The following is an 11,654-nucleotide window of genomic DNA, read 5'->3' on the forward strand; positions in this document are numbered from 1 at the left end:
TTTATGATGCTTGGTCTCTAGAACAAGAATTTTTTTATATTCTTGGGGATTTCAATATTTGCATTGGTAAATTTATTTTGTTAAAATCGAATAAAGAAAAATAAGTATTTTCTTAGTTTTTTTTATATAAGATTTTTTTGGTGAAGATTTTTTGGTGTTTTTCAAAAATGTATAAAATGTAAAAATGAAATATGAATGAAATGTAATTCTTAATTGCATATCAAAAAATATCATATATATTGAAAAATATTATATGATGCAATGTGAAATAAATGATAATAGAACAATATATTGTTTAAAAATCAAGAACAGTGAATTTGGAATGACGAATATGACGCGATAAAAAGCTGATTTTCGTTAAATTTCTTTTCAACTAAAACCAATTGAAAACAAATAATATAAATAAAACATTATTCTGGTTGATCCTGCCAGTAGTTATATGCTTGTCTCAAAGATTAAGCCATGCATGTCTAAGTACACACGAATTAAAAGTGAAACCGCAAAAGGCTCATTATATCAGTTATGGTTCCTTAGATCGTTAACAGTTACTTGGATAACTGTGGTAATTCTAGAGCTAATACATGCAATATAAATACGGACCTTTGGGACGTATGCTTTTATTAGGCTAAAACCAAGCGATCGCAAGATCGTTATTATGGTTGAACTCTAGATAACTTGCTGATCGTATGGTCTTGTACCGACGACAGATCTTTCAAATGTCTGCCCTATCAACTTTTGATGGTAGTATCTAGGACTACCATGGTTGCAACGGGTAACGGGGAATCAGGGTTCGATTCCGGAGAGGGAGCCTGAGAAACGGCTACCACATCTAAGGAAGGCAGCAGGCGCGTAAATTACCCACTCCCAGCTCGGGGAGGTAGTGACGAAAAATAACAATACAGGACTCATATTAGAGGCCCTGTAATTGGAATGAGTACACTTTAAATCCTTTAACAAGGACCTATTGGAGGGCAAGTCTGGTGCCAGCAGCCGCGGTAACTCCAGCTCCAATAGCGTATATTAAAGTTGTTGCGGTTAAAACGTTCGTAGTTGAACTTGTGCTTCATACGGGTAGTACAACTATAATTGTAGTTTGTACTGTACCTTATGTATGTAAGCGTATTACCGGTGGAGTTCTTATATGTATTAAATACTTGTATTTGTGCATATTCCTCCTATTTAAACCTGCTTCAGTGCTCTTCATCGAGTGTTGTTGTGGGCCGGTACAATTACTTTGAACAAATTAGAGTGCTTAAAGCAGGCTCCAAATGCCTGAATATTTTGTGCATGGAATAATGAAATAAGACCTCTGTTCTACTTTCATTGGTTTTTAGATCAAGAGGTAATGATTAATAGAAGCAGTTTGGGGGCATTAGTATTACGACGCGAGAGGTGAAATTCTTGGACCGTCGTAAGACTAACTTAAGCGAAAGCATTTGCCAAAGATGTTTTCATTAATCAAGAACGAAAGTTAGAGGTTCGAAGGCGATCAGATACCGCCCTAGTTCTAACCATAAACGATGCCAGCTAGCAATTGGGTGTAGCTACTATCATGGCTCTCTCAGTCGCTTCCCGGGAAACCAAAGCTTTTGGGCTCCGGGGGAAGTATGGTTGCAAAGCTGAAACTTAAAGGAATTGACGGAAGGGCACCACCAGGAGTGGAGCCTGCGGCTTAATTTGACTCAACACGGGAAAACTTACCAGGTCCGAACATAAGTGTGTAAGACAGATTGATAGCTCTTTCTCGAATCTATGGGTGGTGGTGCATGGCCGTTCTTAGTTCGTGGAGTGATTTGTCTGGTTAATTCCGATAACGAACGAGACTCAAATATATTAAATAGATGCTTTCAGGATTATGGTGTTTGAAGCTTTTGTAGCCTTCATTCATGAGTGCAGTAAAATGTGTGAGTGTTTGAATGTGTTTATGAAAGTGGAGCCGTACCTGTTGGTTTGTCCCATTATAAGGACACTAGCTTCTTAAATGGACAAATTGCGTCTAGCAATAATGAGATTGAGCAATAACAGGTCTGTGATGCCCTTAGATGTCCTGGGCTGCACGCGCGCTACAATGAAAGTATCAACGTGTATTTCCTAGACCGAGAGGTCCGGGTAAACCGCTGAACCACTTTCATGCTTGGGATTGTGAACTGAAACTGTTCACATGAACTTGGAATTCCCAGTAAGTGTGAGTCATTAACTCGCATTGATTACGTCCCTGCCCTTTGTACACACCGCCCGTCGCTACTACCGATTGAATTATTTAGTGAGGTCTCCGGACGTGATCACTGTAACGCCTTGTGTGTTACGGTTGTTTCGCAAAAGTTGACCGAACTTGATTATTTAGAGGAAGTAAAAGTCGTAACAAGGTTTCCGTAGGTGAACCTGCGGAAGGATCATTAATGTGTTCCTAACCGATAAAAAAATTTTTTTTATATATTTATATATAAAAAATATTAATAAAAAAAAAAACATAATGCCCTTTAAAAAAAAAGGCTAATAAAAATAAAATTAAAAATATTTAAATATTTTTTTTTTATAAAAAAAAAGAAGACTAAGTGTTATTGAAAGAAAAACTCTTTAATAATAAAATAATATTATATTTAATAATATTATAAAAAAAGTCGTTGGAAAAATTATATATATATATAATATATTTTCTTTTATTCTCTTTTATTAAAAAAAGATGTACTGATTTATGAACTTAAATCATACATTGGATGGGAATATTTGAAATATATATAATATATTCATTTTAGTGTACTGGCAATACAATTTATTGTATATCCATACATTGCATAAAAATTAAACTCACAATTATAGTTGTACTTGTATACAAGTTAAAAAAAATTGTTCTTTCTAAAAGAACTAAGATATTCGCAACAAACTTTGTGGTATGTTTTAAAATTAAAAAAAATATTATTGAAGGAATTGATATATGCCAATTTGGTTTGGTGTATTTTTGATTTCTTTCAATAAACAAATTTATGAATTGCTATTTAAACAAAAATAAATATATCACTCTAAGCGGTGGATCACTTGGCTCATGGGTCGATGAAGAACGCAGCAAACTGTGCGTCATCGTGTGAACTGCAGGACACATGAACATCGACATTTTGAACGCATATCGCAGTCCATGCTGTAAGGTACTTTAATTTATAATTAGAGTGCTGCTTGGACTACATATGGTTGAGGGTTGTAAGACTATGCTAAATAAGTTGCTTTAAAAATCTTTTATATATTTAATATGTAAAATTTTTTAAAAGCACATGTTGTATTACTGGATATTCTACTATATTCATAATACTAAAAGTTAAAGATACAAAACCTCTAACGAATAAAATCAGAGTATTTAATATTATATATTTTATATTCATTTTTTTATTGAGGAAGGTCTAGCATAAAATATTTTTTTATGAAACTAGGATTGCCTCTCTATTAAAAAGAATTTTTTATTTAAACAGAAAATAAAAGAAATGATTTCTATTTGTGGTTTTGATATTTTATGATTTAAAAAATTTTTTTATTACAACCTCAACTCATATGGGATTACCCCCTGAATTTAAGCATATTAATGAGGGGAGGAAAAGAAACTAACAAGGATTTTCTTAGTAGCGGCGAGCGAAAAGAAAATAGTTCAGCACTAAGTCACTTTGTCTTTATGGCAAATGTGAGATGCAGTGTATGGAATGTCAAATTTCTAGTATGAGAAATTAACGATTTAAGTCCTTCTTAAATGAGACCATTTACCCAAAGAGGGTGCCAGGCCCGTATAACGTTAATGATTACTAGATGGCATTTCCAAAGAGTCGTGTTGCTTGATAGTGCAGCACTAAGTGGGTGGTAAACTCCATCTAAAACTAAATATAACCATGAGACCGATAGTAAACAAGTACCGTGAGGGAAAGTTGAAAAGAACTCTGAATAGAGAGTTAAATAGTACGTGAAACTGCTTAGAGGTTAAGCCCGATGAACCTGAATATCCGTTATGGAAAATTCATCTTTATGATTTTAATATTTATAATATTATAATAATGGTGTGCATTTTTTCTATAAAGGACATTGTAATCTATTAACATAAATATATTTATCATAAGATCATTTGCTTAAGTTTATTCAAATTATTTTGCTTGCATTTTAATATCGAATAAATGCTTTTGATTTGATAAAGTGTTGATAGATTTATTATATATAGTGCTTAAATATTTATATTTTATAATAGCATATTGATCATTGATCTTTATGTTTATTATATGAACTTATATGATTAACAATGCGAAAGATTCAGGATACCTTCGGGACCCGTCTTGAAACACGGACCAAGGAGTCTAACATATTTGCAAGTTATTGGGAATAAAAACCTAATAGCGTAATTAACATAACTTAATTTAATGGGATTAGTTTTTAGCCTATTTATAGTCTATTAATTCAATCCCGGGGCGTTCTATACAGTTATGTATAATAGTATTTATATTATTTATACCTCTAACTAGAGCGTACCTTGAGCATATATGCTGTGACCCGAAAGATGGTGAACTATACTTGATCAGGTTGAAGTCAGGGGAAACCCTGATGGAAGACCGAAACAGTTCTGACGTGCAAATCGATTGTCAGAATTGAGTATAGGGGCGAAAGACCAATCGAACCATCTAGTAGCTGGTTCCCTCCGAAGTTTCCCTCAGGATAGCTGGTGCATTTAAAAATTATGTAAAATAATCTTATCTGGTAAAGCGAATGATTAGAGGCCTTAGGGTCGAAACGATCTTAACCTATTCTCAAACTTTAAATGGGTAAGAACCTCACCTTTCTTGGTATGAAGGTAGTGGTTGTGATATAATGTGCCCAGTGGGCCACTTTTGGTAAGCAGAACTGGCGCTGTGGGATGAACCAAACGTAATGTTACGGTGCCCAAATTAACAACTCATGCAGATACCATGAAAGGCGTTGGTTGCTTAAAACAGCAGGACGGTGGACATGGAAGTCGTAATCCGCTAAGGAGTGTGTAACAACTCACCTGCCGAAGCAACTAGCCCTTAAAATGGATGGCGCTTAAGTTGTATACCTATACATTACCGCTAAAGTAAATGGTTTATGTTCAATTTCGGTTGGATTATAAACTTTGAAACTTTAGTGAGTAGGAGGGTACAATGGTGAGCATAGAAGTGTTTGGCGTAAGCCTGCATGGAGCTGCCATTGGTACAGATCTTGGTGGTAGTAGCAAATAATCGAATGAGACCTTGGAGGACTGAAGTGGAGAAGGGTTTCGTGTGAACAGTGGTTGATCACGAGTTAGTCGGTCCTAAGTTTAAGGCGAAAGCCGAAAATTTTCAAGTTATAATGAAAAGGAAGTAAAATTGCTTAGTAATTAAACACTTGAATAATTTTGAACGAAAGGGAATACGGTTCCAATTCCGTAACCTGTTGAGTATCCGTTTGTTATTAAATATGGGCCTTGTGCTCATCCTGGCAACAGGAACGACCATAAAGAAGCCGTCGAGAGGTATCGGAAGAGTTTTCTTTTCTGTTTTATAGTCGTACTACCATGGAAGTCTTTCGAAGAGAGATATGGTAGATGGACTAGAAGAGCATGACATTTACTGTTGTGTCGATATTTTCTCCTCGGACCTTGAAAATTTATGGTGGGGTCACGCAAACTTCTCAACAGGCCGTACCAATATCCGCAGCTGGTCTCCAAGGTGAAGAGTCTCTAGTCGATAGAATAATGTAGGTAAGGGAAGTCGGCAAATTAGATCCGTAACTTCGGGATAAGGATTGGCTCTGAAGATTGAGATAGTCGGGCTTGATTGGGAAGCAATAACATGGTTTATGTACTCGTTCTGGGTAAATAGAGATTCTCGGATCTTGTTCCCCGGATAGTAGTTACGTAGCCAATTGTGGAACTTTCTTGCTAAAATTTTTAGGGAATTATCGCAAGATATATTCCTTTTAAATTATAACGACTATCAATTAACAATCAATTCAGAACTGGCACGGACTTGGGGAATCCGACTGTCTAATTAAAACAAAGCATTGTGATGGCCCTAGCGGGTGTTGACACAATGTGATTTCTGCCCAGTGCTCTGAATGTCAAAGTGAAGAAATTCAAGTAAGCGCGGGTAAACGGCGGGAGTAACTATGACTCTCTTAAGGTAGCCAAATGCCTCGTCATCTAATTAGTGACGCGCATGAATGGATTAACGAGATTCCTACTGTCCCTATCTACTCACTTTTGCTGTGTACTCGGTACTGAACAGACGTGTTTTTTAAAGCGGTTTTTTCGGTAGTGAATTAAATAGTGAATTTTGCGAATTTGGTTAAGAGCTATAGTGCGTTTTGTAGCCTGGACTCCATAGATTTCGGAAGTGTGTGGATTTTTGAAATCGGTTCGCGGATGCCGAAGATATAAGCGGATTTATATCTCGGTGTGTTATTGACAATTACGTTCATATTTTGGTGTGTTATTTTCGGTATTTTCGGTGCATTTTTTCGGTCTGTTGGTTCGGGAAATTTGGGGAGATAGGTGGCTATCATTATAGCCTGGACTCTCGCGATTTCGAAAATATTATTATTTTTGAAATCGGTTCGTGGATGCCGAGGATATATTCGGATTACGAATCGGTCTCGTTTTGACTTTTTGGGTGTGGTTCATAGTGCGATTGAATTTGTTGTGGTTATCGGTTTTTTCGGTCACGGTTACTCTGATTTAGAGGTGTGTTTTTTAGTTGGTCACGGTTACTCTGATTTAGAGTTGTGTTTTTTGTGGTCGGTGTTGCCATAGTGCATTTTGGATTTTGGAGTTACCGTGGTGTTATTTACTTTGTACGGTGTGCGTGGTTTGTGCATCGGCTAGGCGGTTGGTGTCTCGACTGCGTGGTTGGTGTCTTGGCTATTTGGTGCACGTGGTGTGTGTCTGTGCTAATTGGACGCAGTTTTATTGTTTTTCTTGCTGTTTTTGGCGTTTTTGAGTTTGGTGAGTTGCGGATTTTTTTGATTTTGGTTGGGTTTTCTCTTACTATGTCTTCGGGCGGTAAGAGGAAGGGTGCGGAGAGGCCTAAGGCCAAGGGGGACGCTAGTGATGCCACTACTGATGATGTAAGGGCTGTGTTGGATCCTGCTTTGTCTATGGTGCGGCCTGCGGAAAGTGAGCTTTCCAGTACGGAGGAGGTGGTGAAGAATATTCTGAAGCGCTATAAGCCTGGTTCACCTATGGCTAAGCGGGCTGCTCAGGTTATGGATGTTGGGGATGTGCAGATGGATGATGAGGTGATGGTGGTTTCGGATGCCATGGTGGTTGACAGTAAGAGGTCAAGGAGGAAGAAGAAGGCAACGCCGGTGGCTGATGTTGATGTGGTAGGGAAGGTTAAGGTGGTGACTGCTGGTCTTCTTGAGGTTGTGATGGCTGAGGGTGTTGGCATGGGGCTGGCCAGGAGTGTGTTGGAGTTCTCTGGCAAGTATGAGGGTCTGATTTTCAGGCTCATTGCTGAGAATGAGCGGTTGAGAGGTCGCCTTGATGTTTATGAGGCGGGCAAGGTTGGTGATGGGCGACCAGGTGTCTTTAAGGCACCCATGGTGCCTCGGGTCCCTGTGGCGGTTGGTGTGGCTCCTGCTGTTGCTGTTTCGGCTACTCCTGTTCCTGTTGTTGTTGTCCCGAAGCCTGTGGAGACATGGTCTGTGGTGGTGAGAGGTAAGAGTGGTGGTTCTTCGAAGGAGGTGGTGGATAAGGTGGTTGATGAGGTGGCGCCTTCACTGGGGGTGCGGATCCACGAGGTGCGTCCGATTAGGGATGGTGCGGTGATACGTACACCTTCGGTTGCTGAGAGGGGGAAGATCGCGGGTAACGCGAAGTTCTCCGAGGTTGGCCTGGAGGTCTCTGTGGTGGAGAAGTTGGGGCCAAAGGTGGTGGTGCAGCGGGTACACGCTGAGATCTCTCCTGATGAGTTAATGGAGGAATTATTCTCCATGAACTTAAAGGATATGATGTCACGTGAGGCCTTTAGCAAGAGTGTTCGTTTGGCCAGTAGCCCCTGGAAAACAGGGGATAAGGGTCAGGTGAATGTTGTGCTGGAATGCACCCAGAGGGTGGCGGATCATCTGAGGGCAACTGGGGTGTACGTTAAGTGGTTCCGGTTCCTGGTGAGGGTTCAGGATGTCGTTCCGGCGTGCTTCCGCTGTCTTGGCTTTGGTCACAGGCTAAGAGAGTGTAAGTTCACGGAGAACGTCTGCCTGCGGTGTGGTTTGGCGGGTCATTGGGCGTCTCAGTGTCCTAACGAGTTGAGGTGTCGCGATTGTGCCTTCAAGGGATTGCCGGCTGTTCATCTCATGATGTCTGCTGCGTGTCCGGTTTACACGGCTATGGTTGCTAGGGTGAATGCCAGACATTAAATATGGAGGGGACAACGATCCTTCAGTTTAACTGTCAAGGGGCTTACGCGGTGGTGTGCGAGTTGGGGCAGGCGATGCGGCGACGGGGTGCTCCTTTTGCGTTGTTGCAGGAGCCGTATGTTACGAATGGTTGTGTCAGGGGGCTACCGGGGGGGATGCGAGCGTTTACGGACTCTGTGGGGGGCTCGGCGATAGTTGTGGACGGCGGTGACATTGACTGTACTGTGGTTAGTTCTGGACAGTGGGGGGTCTGCATTTCTGCGGAGGGGAGGTTTGGGAGGATACTGTTGGCTAGTATCTACTGTAGGTTTGGTGCTGATTTGGAACCGTACTTGGGATATATGGATACGGTGCTACTTCTTGCAAGTAGCAATCCGCTTATCCTAGGCCTTGACGCTAACGCATGCTCTCCTATGTGGTTCAGTAAGATGGACAGGATTTCTCCTGGTCATCGGAACTATGTACGAGGGGTTATGCTCAGTGAATGGCTGGTTGCAGGTGGTGTCTCGGTTTTAAACGAGGCTAGTGACCTGTACACTTTTGATGGTCCGAATGGTGCTAGTGACATTGACGTGACGGCTGCGAATGGGGCGGCAATGACGGCGTTCAACTTAGGGTGGGAGGTTTCTGACTTATGGGGGGTAAGTGATCATAATCTCATTGAGATTACGGTTTCTTACCATCGACGTACGGGGTTGACTGGGCTGCCTTCTCGGAGGTGGCGATTGCACGGGGTGAACTGGGACCTTTACCAGGACAGGATTAGGGCTTGTGCGATGGGGCATTCGATTGGGGACTTTAGTTTACTTAGGCTAGATGACCAGGTCGACAGGATTGATGCGTGGATGTGTACGGTCAATGATGAATTGCTTGGTAGGTGTCGTGTGACAAGGCCGAGCAAAGTCAGGTGGTGGACACCTGAGCTGGATGTGGCGCGGAGGGGTGTGAGGCGACTCAGGAGGCGTTTCCAGGGTGCTAGGCGGTCCAATGCGCCGGATCTTGCTCAGCGTAGAGCTGACTTTCTGTCTGACCTTAGGACGTACAAGGACATGATTGTTAGGGTAAAGGAGGACGAGTGGAGGCAGTTTGTACGGGACAATAGGGATGACCCCTGGGGTACGGTTTACCGTATCTGCAGGGGTAAGAGTAGGCATACTGACATTGCGGGGCTTCAGGTTGGCAATGTTGTATTGTCGTCTTGGGGTCAGTGCGCTCACGAACTTTTGGGGGTATTCTTTCCAGATGCGGAGCCGGCTCAACATCTCCTCCCTATGGAGGGGGTGGTGGGTCCTCCGGATCTGGAAAGGTTTGAACTGTCGGACAGTATCTGTCGCGTCAAGAGTAGGAAGTCTCCGGGTATTGATGGTATGACTGGAGAGATGTGTAAAAGCATCTGGAAGGCCATACCTGAATACCTGGAGTCGGTCTTTGGGAAGTGCCTGAGTGAGGGCTATTTTCCTAGGGCTTGGAAGTCTGCCCGAGTTGCAGTCCTCCTGAAGTCGCCTGATAGGGTGAGGAGTAATCCTCGCTCTTATCGGGGCATCAGTCTCCTGCCAGTACTTGGTAAAGTGCTGGAGAGGATTATGGTGACGAGACTGAAGGAGGCCTACAGTGAGGGTATTTCTGAGTACCAGTATGGTTTTAGGGAGGGGAGGTCAGTTGAGGATGCGTGGCTACATGTTAAGCGTGGTGTTAGTGAGTCATCTGGCAAATATGTGTTGGGCATATTTGTTGATTTCAAGGGTGCGTTTGACTACCTCTCGTGGGGTAAAGTTTTGGACAGACTACGTGATGTGGGCTGTCGGGAGCTTTCCTTATGGAGGAGTTACTTTGACGACAGGAGAGCTTGTGTGGTCGGTGCCAGCGACACTGTTTGGAGGAACGTTTCTCGTGGCTGTCCACAGGGTTCCATCTGTGGTCCATTTCTATGGAACCTCATGATGGATCCTCTGTTGAGGCAACTTGGTCGTTCTGTCAAGTTGTGTGCTTATGCGGATGACCTGCTTATTCTTATTGAAGGACAGTCTCGTGCTGATCTGGAAAGTAGGGGTGGGCAGGCCATGCGTGAAGTTAATGAGTGGGGAGATCGCGTCGGTGTTCAGGTGGCACTGGATAAGACGATGATAATGTTGTTGAAGGGCAGATTATCGCACGGTCGTCCGCCGCTCATTCGATCTGGTGGCGTTAGTCTCAGATATGTGACGCAAGTCAAGTATCTGGGAATAACGATGGGGGAGAGGATGAACTTTTTGGGGCATCTTTCTCATGTCAGGGACAAGCTTTCTGCCGTTGTGGGTAAGGTTAGGCGTATCCTGAGATCGGACTGGGGTCTCAGCAGGCGTGCTGTTCGTACGATATATGAGGGGCTATTCGTTGCTTGTGCAGCGTATGGTGCTTCTGTATGGTATGAAACTGTTATGTCTGTTGTTGGCAGGAACAAGGTCTTGTCATGTCAGAGGGTTGCTATGCTCGCTTGCATGCCAGTTTGTCGGACTGTCTCAACGGATGCTCTTCAGGTCTTGCTGGGTGCTGCTCCTCTTGATTTGGAAGTGATACGTCGTGCTATCATTTTCAAGGTCAAGAAGGGGTTGCCTCTTCTTGATCATGATTGGGTTTCTGCTCTTGATGTTGTGGATGGGGAGATTAGGCGTGTCAAGGTGCTCTTGGATGAGTGTCTTGTCACTAGGTGGAGGACTAGGTGGACGAACAGTGACAAAGGGAGGGTAACGTATGAATTCATACGTGACAGTACGTTCGTACGGCAACGCCCGGATTTCGGCTTTGGCTTGAGTCTGGGATTTTTACTGACGGGACATGGCTCGCTCAATGCATTCTTGCATAAGAGAGGTCTGTCTGATACTGAGTACTGTGGGTGTGGGATGGTACCTGAGGACTGGAGGCACGTACTGACTGAGTGCCGACTTTACGAGGACATTAGGGATGTAGAAGGTATGGGCTTAACTCGTACCGGGGGTGGTTGGGATTTCGGTAGGATTTTGCAGGACGATCGTACTTTTAGGAGGTTGGGCGAGTTTGCGCGTGTTGCTTTTGCTAGGAGAGGACGGCTACATGTTAGTGGAGGTGGATCACTGCGTGGCTATTCGTAGTACTGTTGTCCGCGGGATATCGCGGTAAGCTGCTCTACTACGCACAATCTGTCGTCGTTTGTCTTTGCACGGTTGCTGTTTGGTGGTTTGTTGCCTTCATTGCTAATGTTCTGGCGTTTATTCTGCGGTTATGGCCATGTCAAGGCACCTCCTATTCGGGACTCTCCT

At 42.7% G+C, this 11,654-nt stretch overlaps 2 non-coding genes and 1 pseudogene across 2 annotated transcripts; all 3 read left to right on the forward strand.

Moving 5' to 3' along the window:
- Nucleotides 1-412: 412 nt before the first annotated feature.
- On the forward strand, nucleotides 413-2,399 carry LOC135962869 (small subunit ribosomal RNA). The gene has a single exon (XR_010576711.1). It is a non-coding gene; the product is annotated as a small subunit ribosomal RNA (ribosomal RNA).
- Nucleotides 2,400-3,016: 617 nt separating this feature from the next.
- On the forward strand, nucleotides 3,017-3,196 carry LOC135962953 (5.8S ribosomal RNA). Its single transcript, XR_010576765.1, has one exon. It is a non-coding gene; the product is annotated as a 5.8S ribosomal RNA (ribosomal RNA).
- Nucleotides 3,197-3,526: 330 nt separating this feature from the next.
- LOC135962943 (large subunit ribosomal RNA) overlaps nucleotides 3,527-11,654 on the forward strand; it is a 10,161-nt pseudogene continuing 2,033 nt past the window's right edge.

This window comes from Calliphora vicina, chromosome X (genome assembly GCF_958450345.1).
Source record: "Calliphora vicina chromosome X, idCalVici1.1, whole genome shotgun sequence".
In the NCBI taxonomy this organism is placed as follows: domain Eukaryota; kingdom Metazoa; phylum Arthropoda; class Insecta; order Diptera; family Calliphoridae; genus Calliphora; species Calliphora vicina.